At 39.0% G+C, this 18,035-nt stretch overlaps 1 protein-coding gene and 1 long non-coding RNA gene across 3 annotated transcripts in view; one reads left to right on the plus strand and one right to left on the minus strand.

The window, feature by feature from the left end:
* Positions 1-18,035, minus strand: part of Serpini1 (serpin family I member 1) — an 80,211-nt gene that overhangs the window by 61,369 nt on the left and 807 nt on the right. The gene's annotated exons all lie outside the window — the stretch shown is intronic.
* On the plus strand, positions 2,757-18,023 carry LOC125394136 (uncharacterized). The gene is made up of 4 exons (XR_007230114.3): positions 2,757-3,014; positions 9,313-9,407; positions 10,827-11,093; positions 17,631-18,023. It is a non-coding gene; the product is annotated as an uncharacterized LOC125394136 (long non-coding RNA).

An 18,035-nucleotide genomic window follows, 5' to 3' on the forward strand; every position in this document is an offset into this window, starting at 1 on the left:
TTCTAAGCAAGAATTAGACATATGCTTCCCAATCTTTGCCCTCACCCAGGGAATATGATATATTCTTCAAAATAACCAGTCTGTAGTAGGGAATGGAGATGAGGTAGACTTAGAAACAGTACCAAGGCTCTGCTAATGTACGCATCTCACTGGACACACCCACTCCCATCCCACCCTGAACGAAAACCCAAGACTTTTGAGAATCGTTGTCGAAAAGAAAAGGGAGGGTATGGAGAACCTAACAGTTTAGCACCATGCTCTGACATCTGATGAACTTGATTCTTTCCTGACAAATGAATTCAACGATTGCTTATACGTGCAACTTTACAAATCTCCAATTTCCCTTACGGCTTAATAGAAATCTCCAATTTCCTACTTCTTTTTTTCACAGGCGCAAAACATTTGAGAAAATTAATAGAAAAGATTGGGTGTTCCACCTTTAATCTTAGTTCTGGAGAATAAGCTTTGAGAATTTTTTTCTGATACATTTGAGTCAGGGTGCTTAATAACAAGTCTACTTCAGTCTACCCAAATATGAACTCTCAAAACATTTGTAAGTAATTCAACAGCATTGCTACATTTTGAATATGAAACGTCCTCCAAATTCATGTGTTTCGTATTTGGCCTTTACTGGGGATATTGGGAGGTGTTAGCAAGCAGGTGGGCTGTAGTTGGAGAAAAAGGTCAGGATGGGGTATACATCAGCCCCCTCCCCTAACTCCTAGTGTCCTTAGTCCCCTCCACTTTAATTTCTTTTCCTGTTCCTATAACAAAATACTTTGAGAAGGACAAACTTAAGGGAGAAAGGGTTATTCTAGGTTACAGTTCAAGTGTACAGTTTATCATGGTGAGGAAATAAAGGCGGCATGAACTTGAGACAAGTGGTCACGCCATATCCATAATCAGGAAGACAGGACAGTGAAGGTGAGCTGCTGCTCAGTCCCTATTCCTCAGTTATATAGTCCAGGATCCTGTTGAGGGAATGGTGTCTCTCATAGTGGGCAGGGCTTCCTATCTCAATTAACTCAATCAAGGCATGCCCAGTGGTCCATCTCCTTGTTAGTCCTCTATTCTGTCAAACTGATAGTTACCAGGAGCCATTACAGGACCTCCACGAGGTCAGCACCCACTGTCCCATCTCCCCCAGTCATTAATTCTGCCTTGACTCAGTCCCAAAGCTATGAAGCCTGCTGACTTTGGACCACTGAAGCCTTAAAACTTGAGTTCAAATAAACCTTCCCTCCATGGAAACTGTTTCTATCAGGCGTTTCTCATAACCACAAACCCCTGACTAGTGTGGGGTATCTTAAATGTCCTAGTAGGCTCAAAAGCCTGAAAAACTCAGAAGTTGAAAGTGTCTTAGAGTCACCATAGCACATCAGCAGGGTCTGTGGCCCTGGAGAGGGGATATGTTACCTAGAGACAGTGCTTTCTCTGAAACAGAAACTCTGCAAAGTGTGCTTAATGAGGTGAGGCAGGTTTCACTTACCAAGCTGCCAGTCTGAGCATCAGATTTAAAATAACCTTGCTGTGTTTTAATATTGCTTAGTTCTGTCTGAACCACACACTAGAATTGTGTGTATGTGTGTGTGCATAGGTTCATGTGTACATAAGTACGTGCATGGACAGGTTCATGTGCATGTGTGCTAGTGCTTGGGAAGACCAAAGATCAACATCAGGTGTTTCCCTCAATAACCCTCCACATTATTATTATTATTACTATTTTGCAACAGCACATCTCAGTGCATCTGGTGTTTACTGATTCAATAAGATTAGCTGGCCAACAAGTCTCAGGTCTTGTTTTCCATCTCTTCTTCCTCCTCAGTACTGAGACTGCAGGCCCATGCTGCCATTCCTGGTTTTCATATGGGGTTAGGAACTGAATTTGTGTCCTCATGCTTGCAAAACACAAAAAGGGACTTCAGTAACTGAACCCTTTCCCCTGAAGTTATAATTCTTCTCCATTGATTTTATTAGTATTTTAAATGGCATAGATTTATAATAAGCTCTCAAACTTTTCTAATTTTAAGAATGCAAGAGAATGCATAGTTGTCCATTATAAGCTCTTGGACACAAACACTGCTGTATCTGCACAGTTTACAGATACACACAAAGGACTTTAGTTACTATTGAAAGAATGGTCCGATTGCAGGACCTGTCATGGCTAAATCAATCACAAACTTGATAGTGTAGGTTGATCCCAGAGGTAACCTAGGCAACTTTTTCCTGTTACCGTCCTCAATATAACAATTGGAATTGCTCTAATAATTGACCCAAAGGACATTATAAAAACCAAGAGGGTAACAGTTGGGTGTATAGAAATTGGCATGGTGCTTAAGTCATAGAAAAGGGACTGTCTTGAAAAACAGGGTTGTTTTCTGAATTTCCCCCTATACAGTACCTACTGCCTCCCCAAAACCTCTCACTGTCTGCTCCCATACTAAGAACTGCTTCCACATAGCATAGAAACAAGTATCAAGAAAACATGCGCATAACCCCGTTGTTCCATGTTGCCTCATCTGCTTCATTAATTTTCCTTATATTCATTTTGTTCTTGTGTCAAACCACATGGCTGAAATAACTTCAGCCTCCTGAGCTCAAGTGCGAAAGGAGAAAGCTTATATAATGTCTAATGTGTTCATGTGCCCATCTCAAGCATTTCTGCATGAACTGTTTTCAAAGCTGGAAAAACAGTAAATGCAGCTGCAGAGAGGAAGCAAAACTTCAGTTTTGGTTTCCTTTCTCCGAAAATAAGTCACTCCGGGTGGCTGTTTTGCCAATAGCTGTAATTTTACTTCTTAAGCATCAACTATTTTTTCTGTCAAAACAAGTTGTATGAAACCTGAAGAGACAGTGTCATCACCCACCCACCTCAATGGAAAGACAAGAATTTATGCTCTTCCTCAAACATGAAGATCATCATTTGAATTCAGGAGGACTGTCCCGCATTCGTCCAGCTCACTCAGAGCACCACGCTTGCCCCATGCCTGTCTGGGAACTTCTATCAGAACACTGTATGTTTGCTTTTCCTAATTCCGTAGAGTTCTCCACTTCTTTTCTTTTGCTTTCTATTACTGAATCATTGTTAACTTGTCTGAACACACAGATTAAGTAGCAAGGAACAGAAAAGTAGACGCATTGCTTAAATTTAATAGTTTCTGAAACTGGCTAAAGGCACGAGCTAATGAATACGGTGAACACTTCATCACGCGCGTTGGCTAGATTCAGGAGCTAATCCTGTGTCGCCGGCTACTGTTGCGTGGGAATTCCATATCCAGCGGACTGATAAGATCTTGCTAAGGGATTTGATTACCAAGTCTTGCTGATGAGAAGGAAAAGAGGTAAAACACTTAAAATATTCAGTGTGTGTGTTGTTGCTGCTGGGGATCAAACCTTGGACTTTGTGGATGTTGGGCGTGTTCTCTTCCATTGGGCTACAGCCCCAGCAGAGCACAGGGTAACAATGCAAAGAGAGCAATTACCATGGCACATTGCATATGAGAAATGATTTCCAGTGATAATTATTCATGCCAGCTAGGGAACTGGATGCATGACTCTGAGCGTGAGAAGCACAGGTGTCTTAATAAGCTTTGTGGACGCGAAGAGGCATTCAAAACCAAAATATGGAAATTTCCAAACAGGATGAATTAGAGTACTAAATACACACAAACACAATGAGAGAAAATGAAGCTCGGTATTTCAATCGAGATTGACATCTTTAATCAAAAAGCAAGTGGTAATTTTAAAACCGTGCTGAAAAAAATGCTCAAGGCAGCATTATTTTGTCAGACAGATGAACTGTCCTTTCAAGACAGAAAGGTCTCAGTGCTTCAAAGGTTCAGTTTCATAACTGTCCCCTTTTTTTATCTAAATTTATAAACATGTTTTTATGGGCAAAACTCACCAAACAGCACATTTATCGTCTTCTCCACTTGGAATTACAAATTTTTCTACACTCGTTGCTCATTCACAACGTCCACGGCCATGCTTCCTCAGCTTTTCCTAGCCCATCGGCAATGAAACTCATAGGCAAGGCACCTGCTGAGTGTAAGACCAGAGCGTGGTGGAGAAGGTGGCAAACAGGAGCCACACACACTTCACCCGTGGGTTCCTGCTCTGTAGTGATGTAAAGACAAATGTTGCTGAATCCTCATTCCACATTTTCCTTGGACCAACATCACTTTTACCACAATGTTTCCTCCTCTGCCTCATCACTAGCTCGTGTTCTCGTCTTCATTCTGAACGATGCAGTCTCTTTGTGGGCTCATTTACTTCCACCTGTCCAAATGCAGATCTGACACCAACATCCGTGGTCATGCTTATTTTTCAAGTTGTTTCAGGCTTTAATTCTTTAGTGGCTGTACAAACAGGCTCAATGTTATGGTGTCTTCACACTGTAATACACCTTCACCGCTACGAATGACTCTCTTCATGAAACTCAACCTTTTTGTCTTGAATTCTGCCTTGTCTTATATAAAATTTGAAATTAACCTTTATATATGACTTCTTTGCATTCCCTTTCCTTCCCCTGGTATTGCTTTATTTCATGTTGTCTCTTTAAACCTGCATAGCAGGATTCTAGGGTGCTAACCTAGCAGGCGCAAAGTCCTGGATGGAATACCTAGCTTCTATTAATGGATCTGGCAGCACATACTTGGAATTCCAGCGTGAGTCAAAAGGCAGTAAGATAAGAAGTTCAAGGTCATGTTCAGTCAGACACCAGTCTGGGATGTGATACCCAGTCTCATTGGAAGATAAAATAAATGCTGAGTTTTTGAACTTCCAACAACAAACTAAGGCTAGGCACTTGTGTACGTCTGTAATCACAACGTTCCAGAAGCTGAGACAGGAGGATCGTATGTTCAACTATAGCCCATACTACAAAGCAAAACCGTGTATTTAAAATTAGGAAGGGCCTCAACCATGCATAGTTGTAATAACTTGTTTGTAAGCCTGACACTGGCTTAACGCTTCTTTTTATTCTGCTTTGATCATATTCTTATTCTTTGTTTTTAATCTTATCTTCTACGAATGTGAAAAGCATTTATTGACTTAATCATTGGTAGAAAAGCATTTAATCAGGGGGCTGTAGAAATGACCCAGAGGCTAAGAATGCTTGCTGCCCTTCGAGAGTTCCCCACTTCTGCTCATAGCACCCACATGGGGTAGTTCACAAAAGCTAAGAACGCTAGCTGCAGAGGCTCTGATACCCTCTCCTGGTCTCTGCAGACACTGGCAAGCATGCCTCTCTCTCACACACACACACTCACACACACACACGCCTATGCCCACACACTAAATTATTTTAAAAAAGAATTTAATATTTTTTATATTTTCTCCTCTTTTCTACTGATCTGGTATAACTGACCAGGCACATTCTCACATTATTGTTTTTCTTTCTACCACAAGATACCCCATTTCATAATAATTATTTATTTGACATCAAATTTAATTTCTAATCCCATTAAAAGCAAGATAGTAGCAGTTTGTTTTTTATTTGTTTTAGGGAACAGCTGACTCCATTTTTCTTTTTAGTTAAAAAAAAAAGTTAGACTTTGCTTATGTCCTTAGCTAGAGGACACCCCTTTGAGTGGTTCTCCCTCAATAATCTTGTAGATTACACATTGTAACGTGTTTCCATTGCTCTGAGAATTGACTGACCATGTTTTGTGGTATGTTAACTATCTGACCATAAACCCATAACATATACCCTTCCCATGATCATAAAAATAACTCCCAAACTCCATTTTTAGTTGCTTGCTCCCATGGTAAAGAGACTACCTTTAATCTGAGTTTTCCTTCTCCTACTGTAAGAAACTGAAAATAGAGCCAGGTTGTTATTAATTTTTTTTCCTTTCAATATCCCAGTGTTAGTTCCTGGTTTTTGACACTATAACAATTTGATACAATAATAATTTGTCTGCAGGTGTACATGGTGGCACAGTGTAAGTGAGCACTCGGGAGGCAGAGACAGGAGGATCTCTGTGAGTTGGAAGCTAGACTGGTCTACAGAGTAAGTTCCAGGATAGCCAGGGCTGTTACACAGAGAAACCCTATGTCAAAACACAAAACACCCAAAAACCACAAAAGAAAACAACAAAAAACCCAATTATTTCTAAGATCTAAGTGCCTTTAAACAAAACAGCGGCAAACATTTGTATCTTATTTCACCACTTTAATCTTGAATTCCTGATTATGTGGGCAACAAAGTATTATTTCTTATTTTCTGTGGTGCTATGCATTGTCCTTTCACAACAGAGAAAATTTTACTTTTGTTCTTAGGTATGCTGAGCTAAGGGATTAGGAATCATAAACAAAGTCCTTTGTGATTCCCTGCGGACTGTACTATTAAGGCCTCCTGTCACTGAGTGCAGTAGGGCAGGGCATGGCAAACTTATTGTGATGGTTTAGGACCATCAATTTGACAAGCTCTGTCGCCATGTTTATAAGAAAGTTTTGAAGCCGTCTTCGTTAAAGTGGGAAGACTCAAACTAAATGTAGTCAGAAGGAACCTACGGGCTGGGGGCCAGCACAAGGCGGGAGAAAGTGAACAGGGGCAACAATGTCCACTGCTCTCTCCTTCCTGACTCCATTTTGTGTGTACACACATGTGCTGTACATGTTTACATGAATGTGCATGTGTGCATACAGAAGCCAGAGGGTAGCATCAATTGTCTTTCACATTCATTCTCCACATCAAAATGTTTTTTATAATAAAACCAGTTTTAAAAGACAGGTTCATGAAATTAAGAAAACATCATTATCTCTTCTGTTTTGGGCATTCCTTTACAATGTAAAGGAACACGCTAGTAACAGTCAATTTCCATGCCCCTGACCAATCACTAATTATGTGTTTTTATGGATTTGCCTTTTTTAGAGATTCCCTGTAAAATTGGTCTATTGTATCTCACAGTTTGGTGGACATGTTCTGAATGGTTACTGATGTTAGCATCTGCCAACACTTCACTCATTCTTATGGTCAAATAACACTCCACTGTATAGAAATCTATTTAATTTGCCCATGAGTCAACTTTTATGTGGACTTGTTTCCCAAATCCTCTTGAGTACACAGGTCCAGTGTTATTACTGGGGTCACATGCTAATTTTGTGGTTCTGAAAAATGATTACAGTGTTTATCAAAGTGGGTGTGTGAAGCCTAGAATTTCGAGGCCAGAACACAGTTTTCAATTTAGTCAATGATTGTTACTGATCCTTTTCATTTAAGCTATTCTATTGTCAGTTTCTCATTTTGATTTCCCGTTTGATTTCTCAAATTTCCAATAATGTTTTCTATCTTTTCCAATTGTTGAAAATAGATTTTTTTCTCATACCATACATCCTGATTAAGTTTCCCTCCCTCTACTCCCCCAAGTTCCTCCCCACCCCCCCATCATGATCCACTCCCTTTTGTCTCACATTAGGAAAAAAAAACAGGCTTCTAAGAGATAACAACAAAACATTAGAAAATAAAATATAAAATAAAAATAACAAGGCAAACCAATAGAAGGGCCCAGGGTAGGCTCAAGAATCAGAAACTCGCTCATACACACACTTAGGAGTTCCATAAAAATACTAAACTGAAATTCATTACATATACAGAGAGGCCCTGGTGCAGACTCGTGCAGGCCCCGTACTTGTGTATCAGTCTCGGTGAGTTTATGTGTATGCTGTTTAGTGGATTCAGAAGGCCTTGTTCTTCTGATGTCCTCCATCCTCTCTGACTCTTACACTTTTTTTCTGCCTCCTCTTCTTGGGAATTCCCTGAACTCTGTGAGGATTTGATGGACACCTTCCATTTAGACTTATGTATTCCAAGGTCCCGCACTCTCTGTGTGTGTTCATTAGAGTTTTGTGTATATAAAATTCATTTCAACTGTCAGTACAGGTTTCATTATTTGTTTCTAATCAAGAAATTTTCTATTTGCCTTTTCCAGTTTCTTCATTACAGGAGTGAACATAATTGAGAGGTTCTATATTCTTCTCTTATTCCAGATACTAAGAAACTACATTTAGTTCTGCAGAATTACATAAAATTTTAGCACTGAAATTTGTAGAATTCTGTAGAAACCTGATGAGTCCATCTCATATGGGACATCTGAACATAGGTAATAATATATGTAAATGAATATACATATGTGTACATTGTACCATGAAGAGAAGCACATATAAGAAATTGTGGAAGGAGTGCAGGCAATGTACAAGGATGAGAGTCTGTATGCTTTTCTAGTTTTAATTCCAGCATGTTTTTTTTTTCTTTTGGTGGTAGGTACACACGTAAATTTAATGTGAAACTTTACAGCTTCCCTTTTGATTTCCAATTGTATCTGCTTACAAGTTTGCCAAGTTATATAGTATTTGGTTCTGGATAATTTTGGTGTGACTTTTTAAACATATTTCAAAGTTAGTTTTTTATAATAAAGTAAAAGATAAAAAAGTTGAGAAAATTATCTTAGTTTGCTAAATGCCACTATGAAAGCATTATGGTTTTCTTTTTCTTTTTGCAACTGTTGTTGCCTGACACAGCCTCCACAGGCATTCAGGCTGTAAATATCTTTACTGTGTGATTGTGGTTTAATTTTACGTTACAATAATCTGGATTAAATTTCACTTTGTTACAGCACATTATTTTTCAATATTGCTTGCTTGTAGATCTTTGCTTTTTGAGTCTGTATTCAGATTTTCTAGTTCTGAGTTTTCATTTTTTCTTTAACGATTGGCCTATTACATTAAGGCAATGTAATCTGTTGCTCTATAGTCACAGCACCTCATATTAACCTTTATTTTTGTAATACTGGTATCATTATGATTCCATTTAAACCATTTTCCTCTTGTTTCTAAGAAAGTATTTTTATTCTTTAAAAATTGATTCTCATGGTTTCCTAAAACAATACATTATTTAACCTTAACTGTATCCTAAGTATAGATTGACTTCATATATTTAGTTTGTGACTCTTAAATTCATTTTATATCTATATAATATTTTATGCAGCTCTTCAAATTTTTCACAGGTAAAGTATATCATTTCTACTTTCCTGATCATTTTTCCAGGACATAGGAGGAATTAATTTAAGAGTTTTAAATTTTAGAGTTTTTAAATGAGATTTCACTTAAAATAATAAATCAAAATAAACTTTGAAATTGAATAAGCAATGCTTAATGAGCATTAATTACTGCTATGTGCAGTAAAATATTATATCAAAATAAACAGGCTGAGCCATTATACACCCCATACTAAGATTTAAAGAAACTGATTAAGATATTATCATATAGCAATAACAATGTAATAAAAAAGCCCATTTTGTCTGACTACAGAGTTGATGTATTCGGAGGATGGCAGACTTGCTAAAAGGAGCAGATATGAAACACCTTAGACGTGTGGACATCCCTCATTTAACTCTGATATTACGGTAAGAAAGTAACATGAAAATCAAAGGGAATAGTTGTGTTCAAATAAAACTTTATTTATAAAGGAAAGTCATGGGCCAGGAGGTACAAGTTGGTAGCTTGCCATTCATTGCAGTTAAGTGATTATTCATAATGCCTAAATTCTTATGACCTTCTTTGATTACCCATAGGTCAATTTTTCCTGCTCCTTCGGTTTCTCAAACACCATTATCATACTAGAGCTGTGATTTACCTGACCACTTTCACGTGATTGTGCCGCATGCTGCCTTGTTCTGTTAACTATGCTGACAGATTATGACAAGCAGTAACTTATCTTTTTGTTTTATCTTCCTATAGTAATCCCATGTTACTGTATGACTAAGAGTTTAGAAACTTATGTGGTCATTAACTGGGACTCTTGCCCCCTCCCCCAAAGCCACTCCCATAAGGGAACCAGATAGGTAAAGTAAAATGGGCGTAAAGAATTAACACAGAGATTAAAATTAACACAACACCAATATGGCTGAGAACGTTTGGCATCATCAGTCAAACTGAATCTTTAAGTTAAGGTGAAAGGTTTAGTAACACTTGCTTTCATTTCCTCCCTGTGGAATTCTCCTTAGGCTTTCCTATCTGCGAGAATAATTCATCACAACTCTTAAGTCCAAGATGTGTCACTGGACAGATGAGTCACCCTGCAGGTAGTGATCACTGCACAGACGCTGGCAACATCCTGTGCTTTAGAAGTGGATAACATCATTTTCTATGGTGATAAATTTTATAGGGCTTCCCTCTAAGGAGCAATCGCTTACTCTGTTTTGTCAGGCAGCAGAGCAAGCCTCCAACTCTTCTTAAAAGCAATCCTAATATCGAGGATTATTCACTCATTTACTTATTTATTTATTCGATAAGTTACTGTCTTGTCATGGAGCTCAGGCAGGCCTCAAACTCATAACCCTTCTACCTTAGCCTCTTGAACACTAGGCTGATAGGTGTGCATCACCATGCCCTACAGACCCATATTATTGAATGCAGTCATATAAACAGATTCTTAAATATTTTCAGGATTAAGGCAGATCACAGTATAATCATCAAATTTTACAGACTATGTCACAGTGAGAAACTGCAGAAAAGGTATTAGATTGCTGGCTAGGTAGCTTTCTGGAGATGCCCATCAGCCTTTGAGGATTTCCTTTGCCTGGTAACTTGAAATTTGCTAATTACCCAGATGAAAAGCTGGTGTGGGAAAGGTAAACTGCTAATGTACCAGGTGGGCATTGGGGAAAGCACTGAATTTCTAAGAATGTGAGTAAAATTTAAAGCTAACATGGTTTGAATGAGTCATCTGGCTAACATTACTCAAAGTTACCCCTAGGTCATGTTCCATCCCCTATCCCTTGGCTTCATACACCAAAAGTCCCTGATACCCCGTTTTCCTTTAGGTTGTAGCAACAACAGGCTGTGGTCAGTCAGTGCACAGGAGATATATGCTGGAGGCCTTTAGGAAATCGTTTATCTCTTGGTCCAAAGTTTCATTCCCCATTCTTTCATCCTTGTCCTGGAATCGGATACCTGAACAGATAGGCAAAGGATTTGCCTTACGCCAAAATGAGAGCAATTGCTGGGTCAAAGAACCTGACAGACAATGTTGAGCCTCTGCAGGAAAAGCAACATCTACTCACCTGGATTGCTGCTCTTAAAATAAATAGGTAAACACGTAAATACATAAAGAATGTAAAATAAATCCTGTTGTTTTATATCATTTTGCCTAAAACTTGTAGCTGAAAGCATTTGTAATTGAGACATTTGTTCATACAGTTCTTTGGGGTTTGCTTGGTTTTTTGTCTGATTTTTGAAGACAGGGTCTCACTATGTAGCCCTGGGACTCGTTATGTAGACCAGGCTGGCCTCCAACTCACAGAGATCCGCCTGCCTCTGCCTCTTCAATGCTGGGATTAATGGCATGGCCACCATACCTGGCAAAATATTTGGTTTTACGTTTCTATGAACTGATCTGCCTTCTTTTAAATGGTGTGTGTGTTGGTGGTAGACGGTGGGAAGAAGGGCGAGGCAGGCACTGGATGCCACAGAGCCTGTGGAAGGACCTGTATAAATAGATGACCTCGGATTGTTTACGCCAAGGCTTCTCACTGTTCTGCAGGCGGCCTAGGGTGGGTGTTCTTCTGCCTCTGCCTCCCATCTTGTAGAAGGAACAGCAAAATTAAAGACCTACAGTGCTCTCAGCTTCATGCGGGCACTGTGGACATGAAATCTCTCCTTAAAATGACTTAGTAAGTCCTTTACCCGCCAAGCCACCTGCCCAGCCCTAACATGTTTTTTGTTGTTGTTAGTGTAAATGCACTTGACTTTTAAATAATTTACCCAACCTGCCCTCCCCCTTAAAACTACTACCCACTCAAGTGAATGAGGATCAAAACAACAGAGCTCAGGATGACATCGGTCACCGGTGTAGAAAGGATGGCAAATAACAGCCAGATAAAATGGCATCCACCAACTGGTGAATTTGTTACTATTTCTCCATTTCTAAATCTTCTAATCTGCTTTTCTCTTTTGTGGAACACAAACAGTTGCCAGGCCCGGATGGAACAGGCCTATAATCCCAACACTGGGGGGAGACGGAGGAGGAAGAGGGGAGCTCAAGGTCAGCCCTGGTATGCAGCAAGCTAGGGAGCAGCAGGAGCTAATGAGACTGATCTCAAAAAATTCTACCCCAGGATCTCCTATTAATTCTTTATCATTTTATATGCATGATATATGGATACATGTATGCATGTGTATCTATGCATGTATGTAGGTGGGGGCAGTTCTCAGCAGTCAGTCCTCTTCTACCATGTGAGGCCCAGAGACCCAAAGCAGGTCCTGAGGCTCGGCAGCCAGCACCTTTACCCGCTGAACCACTTCAACGGCTCTAGTTCTTCATAGAAACACAGAAACTTTAAATACAGGAAATAAACCAAAGACCTTTTCTGACAGAGTTCATGTATGCACCTTTTGGGTAAGACCTCATAACTTTTTAAGTTTCCTGAGTTACCTGAAACAAAAAATACAACATTGTTATGCGGCTGTAGGAATATTTCATTCAACTTTCATGTGGTAGTACATGGCAGAGGACTTATGCATGATTTAAACTGCGTTCAAGACAGAGTAAATGATTTAATACAAGTAAGCAATTAAAGAATCTAAGCCAGTTACTAGACAGAGGCTTCTTAACTAGAAGGCTGAACATACCTCATAGACACTGTGTCAAGGATTTCAAACTGTTCTGTGAGGTGCACCGCAATTAAATGCTTCAATAACTAATTTAATTCAAGTGAGTGGCAAGTATTATACTTTGTAATAACATGATACTGCATATTACACTTCATAATGGCATCCTACTAAGAGATGGAAAAAATAAAATAAATTACTTCTTCAATTCAAACAGTGTTAAAACACCTATATCCCAACAAAACTTAGATTATCAAACAATGGGCAGCTGTGTGATGGCCTACACTTACAAACCCAGCACTTGGGAGGTCAAGACAGAGGGATCATGATTGAAGGTAATCTCTGGACATATATTGAGTACCAGGCCAGTCTGGGGCACATGAAATGCTATCTTAACATAAAGGATAAAAGAAATTAAATACAGGCAATATATCAATCATTTCTTATATTTCTGGCTAAGGTTAAGTGGAGGAAAATATAAGACCTTTCCCAGTGAAGTCTTCTCATTTCAAAACAACAGAAAAACAATAGTCCAAACAAGGTGCTAGGAGAGAGGACTAATTGAGAGGCATTCACTAACATCTTAGCCTGGAACATTTAGCTAGTTACTGATAACGCTGGCTGAGATACATCTGAGAAAAACAATAAGTACACTTTTAAAAAGGAGGTTATTAAGGCAGAGTAAATTCCTTTCTGCCTTACCACATTAATTACAAGCCAGCAAGGAGTTACAGCACAAGACTCCGAGGCTAAATCACAAAGGGGCTCAAACAGTAGTTGAGTGGACAGGCCATGCAAGCTTCCCTAGCCAAGCAATGCAGGTCACAACTGAGCAAGGTCTCAGAACTTCTCCCTTCCTGATGACAACTCCAAGGTAACAAACACATGTGGCATTCTTACTCTGGCCTTCTTGATGCAACCATTTTGCCAAAACAGAACAAATGTTCTATTTTAAGGACTAAATTCTGGTACAGATGAAGCCTCATATTATTTGCATCTAATTTTTCAATATTTCTATAGGTAAGAAAAAATACACACACATGGACACAAACACATGCATTTGGGGGTAGTATAAGCAAAAGACATCTTTAAAAAAAAAGAATTAGGGAGGCAAGAAGTGGAAGGGCTTTAAATGGCATCCAGCGATGAATTCCTAGCTACAACATGTATACCATGTTAGGCGGAGGTTAAGGACAGGATTTGCTGTATTCACTCCAAAATGCAACAATAGACAGCAATGACTATTCTTAGCTCAGTAGAGTCAACTGTTGGGGCAGTTGGGTTTCAGTGTTAAATGAGATGTTTAAGCAAAGTTAAGTGTGGATACAATAAGCTTAACCAATAGCTGAACATACTACCACTATTAAATATGGCCTATATACGAGGATTTAACACACATGTAAAAGCCAATGACGCTCAGTATTAGTCTGAAATATCCTGAATATCTGATGAAAAAGATAGTTATGAACCCAGTGAGCAGTCTGGAGCACAGTACTAAGCATGAGAGTGTCAAAGGAATAGGGAAGATTAATCATTTCCAAGCTAATTTATTCCTATCAGCATACTAGCAAATGTTGGCTAAGTGCAAACACAAGCCAGCTAAAGAGCTGCTGCTATTAATCTCATTATCAAAGAATTGTTACAATTAACTAGCATTCACCAAGTGTCTAGTAACAAAAGATAAAAAAAAATCTACTAAATTTTGAATTCTGACACAATATATTTTTCTAAAATGTTAAGTCAAAAGTACCTAACACCAACTCTACAAATGCTTAAATAACACAGGAGGACCTCTTTCCTCCTTCTGAGGGTGGGGTAGAAAAAAATAACTAGAGAAGCTGAAGAACCAATTCAGACTTTACACAATGAAATTTGGTTTTAAAAGGAAGACATTAGCAAAGGTCTTCCTCAGCCAATGGATGAGCCACAGGCTTCCCTGGCTGGGAAATCTTCACCTCGGGAACATCTTCTGGCAGAGCCGTGCCTCTCACCCATATTCCCTGCCTCTGGAATGAATTCAGAAATGCTGCCACCCAAAACTGTAGATGAAATTTTGCAGCTCACAAAGTGAATCAAATCTGGCTCGAATCAACACATCAGAACAAAGCCCTTTTCAGAATAGCTAACTTACACAGTAACCATTCGGTGGGACCAACTGTCTTATCTATGAAAGCACAATTACCTCACTGTCTATGTTACAGTACTGGACAACATGTCTAACTAAGCTGGTGGCCACAGTGCAGTTTCCTTCTGCTGACCTTGATAGAATTTGCTCAACAGTAACATGAGCTAGGAAGGAGGCACCTGGCCTGGGCAGCCTAATCCTCTAGCTTCTGAGACCCACGCCTCCTGAAGAAGTGAAGACAGCAGGATCAAAATTTCAAGAGTAGCTTAAGCAATTTAATAACATCCTATCAAACCAAACCAAAGCAAAGCCTGAGAAAATTTCAAATCCCATACTTAATGAGTTAACATTTCAGCAGTAGAGTGCTTACCTAACACACCTGAGGACCTAGCTTCAGCTCCCAGGACTGAGAGTGACAATAAAAATATAAGGTTCTACACGCATGAAAATGATTATTTATACATCCTATAAAAGCAGAAAATGCACAATGACCCAGATTTTAAGGATGGAATATGGAAAATGTTAGCTGTGAGACTAAAACAGCAAAACAAATCCTTATCTGAATAGACAATTGCTCTGGATCCCCAAACCAGTATTTAACCTTAGGAAATTTTGTAAAAATCAAAACTATTGGTTCTTATTTATATTGATTGTCCATCTAAGTAACTTGGTTAAAGGGAATAAACACCACTTTAGTTTTCATTTCTTTTAAAAAATTTTGTTCCAACAGTACCATGACGGATTGGTTCTTCCTTTACAAACTAAAGCTGTTCAAAGTTTAATGTATTAATGGCTTAGTGACTGACTCACAGCGTAAAAACGTAATGTCTGCATTATGGATGTAGGTCTGCAGAAATTTGGGGCTGAGAAAAGAAGACGGTACTCTCTTACATGAATTTAACCCAAAACGTCAAGTAAACATCAAGTATCTTTTCTCTCACGCCCTGGGTATGCTTCACAAGCATTTTAAAAATCGATCTCCCTGTCTCCCGTCCACAACAATACCATCTGACTTTGAACCTGAAAGTCCTTTTCCTATTCTGTCAATGACAGCCACCAAACCTTCTGCTGCAGATGTATTCCAATTTACTTTTACTCAGTAGGCTTAAGAGTTGGAGTTTTAAATTTAAAGAGGGGTCCGAAAGATAACCCTCTTTGAAATTAACCAGGTCTTATGGCTAAAGGAGTCACCTCCAAGTAATTCGTATACAGAGAGAGTCTGCACGCTGCTGTCTGGATTTTTCTATCAGACCATATACTCACTCATAGCTATGCATATGCAGGAAAAAGTGAGATGAGCAGGATAAATAATCTACTTTTCAATCACAGTTGTATATAAATTTATATAAACAGAATTGATACAAATTGAGTGGCCTTTCCCAACACTAACATTTCTGGTTAATTGAAATAGAATGCGAGCATCGATGAAATTGGATGAAGAGTTCAAGGTGAAAGATACTGTCCAACTATGATTTTGCTAATGATTTGCTGTCATATAGAAATATGGTCTTCTTACTCCCAAAGTGACACAGGAACCCGGTCTTGTCCACTGAATTCTTAAAAGGATCCAAAGGAAAGACGGGGTCCTTTAAAATCTCAGTCTCGTTTTTCTCAATGAGAGTGTAGGCTTATGACATCTCAGACCTGTGATGTACATAGTAGGGAAGCTTCAACATGCATCTCCATTTCAGATGCTTTTTGTCAATTATATTCTTGGTTACTGACTGATATCCATCAAAAATTCCTTCAAAAGGTCCTCCTAGTAAAGGCTCCGAAAGACCTTCTTTACCAGTCATGTAACATATTAATATTTTGTATATTATTATCATGACTATGATCACTGTGTGCAGGGAATGACCTAGAGACAACAGGTATTCGGTTTCCAAAGGAACCGGCAGTGGCGCCTTCACAGTTAAGACTCTGACTCAGGACTATGCATCTACATCACAAATAACAAGGGCAAGCAGGATCCTATCCAAGAGTTACTAAACTGTCAGACTGTATTTTCTCTTCCCCAATCATGGTTTGGAGACCACATCAGTTAGCTGGCTATACCAACTGACAGGTCTCTAGGAGGGTACCAAAGACAGCATCCAGCAGACTGTGGCTGCAAAGTTCAGTGGCTTCTGCAGCTTTTGCTGTCCTACAAGCACTTTGCTTCTTCTCATACTTACCTGATCTGCTCAGTCTAAACCTAGATATTTTTGTTGGTGTTTATTTTTATTTAAGATTTTTTTTTCTGTGCCTACAGTTCTTTGGCATGTGAGAATGTGGGAGGGAAGGATTAAATTAACTTAGTGATGTAGATTTCTCATTAGTACCAGCACTCTGCAGGACTGAAGCCTAAACCACCGAGAGAATACCTTTGAGCCACTTCATTTTCATTTTGTGTGCATCACAAAAACAGAATTCCAAATCCTAAAGAAAATCAGAATAGCACGACAGCAGAAGAAAAAAGAAGGTCGTTACTGGACCTTATTGACCATTCTTAAAACAAAAAAAAATCTAAAGTATTCTGGCACCCCATGGAGCAATCAACTGTCACAATAAAGGCATCTTAGAGCAGAATATGCTGCAATATGGCACTGCGATTAATAGATTTTTAATCTGGGGCACTGTGTAACGACAAAAAAAAATGAACTAAGATGACAGACTCTTATTACTTTTTCAAATGAAAAAGGCTGTAATCTGTCCTAGTTACACAGAGGTAGGGACGACTATTACCTTCACCAAGGATTACTGCATAATTCCACCCATATTTATTATACTTGCATTTCAAAAAGTATACACATGATGAGAATGAACTATTATTATATGATATGATATATCTCTGAAGTCGGAACCCAGTATAACATACTAAAAGTTATCATTTTACACCTGCTCTCTCCAACAGAGGAAAGCTCCTCCACACAGCTTCGCTTGGACTCCTGTTTTAAAAAGACCAACAAACGTTGCCGGACACAAACGAGAGAATAAGCAGCAGCGATGAAGTACACCATATGTTCCTGTTGTAGGCTGAATCCAGGTCTTTGTTTCAATATTCCAGCGCCAGCAGCAAGGAAAGCGAACTAACCGCCTATTTAAATTTATTTTCTCATTATTGCGGTAAAAGTTACACTAATGATAGGCTCAACCCGAACCCATTCTGTCTCATTATTGGCTTCTGTAATCCAGATCTTTTGCAATCCCAGGAACCTGAAATACAATCGCCCTGGATAACAGGTCCGTAGCAGAACAATCTGATAAGCCAACACAAGCGGCACGTACTGAAGAGAATAAAGTTGTTTTCCTAGTGAAA

This window comes from Myodes glareolus, chromosome 20 (genome assembly GCF_982192425.1).
Source record: "Myodes glareolus chromosome 20, mMyoGla1.1, whole genome shotgun sequence".
NCBI lineage: Eukaryota > Metazoa > Chordata > Mammalia > Rodentia > Cricetidae > Myodes > Myodes glareolus.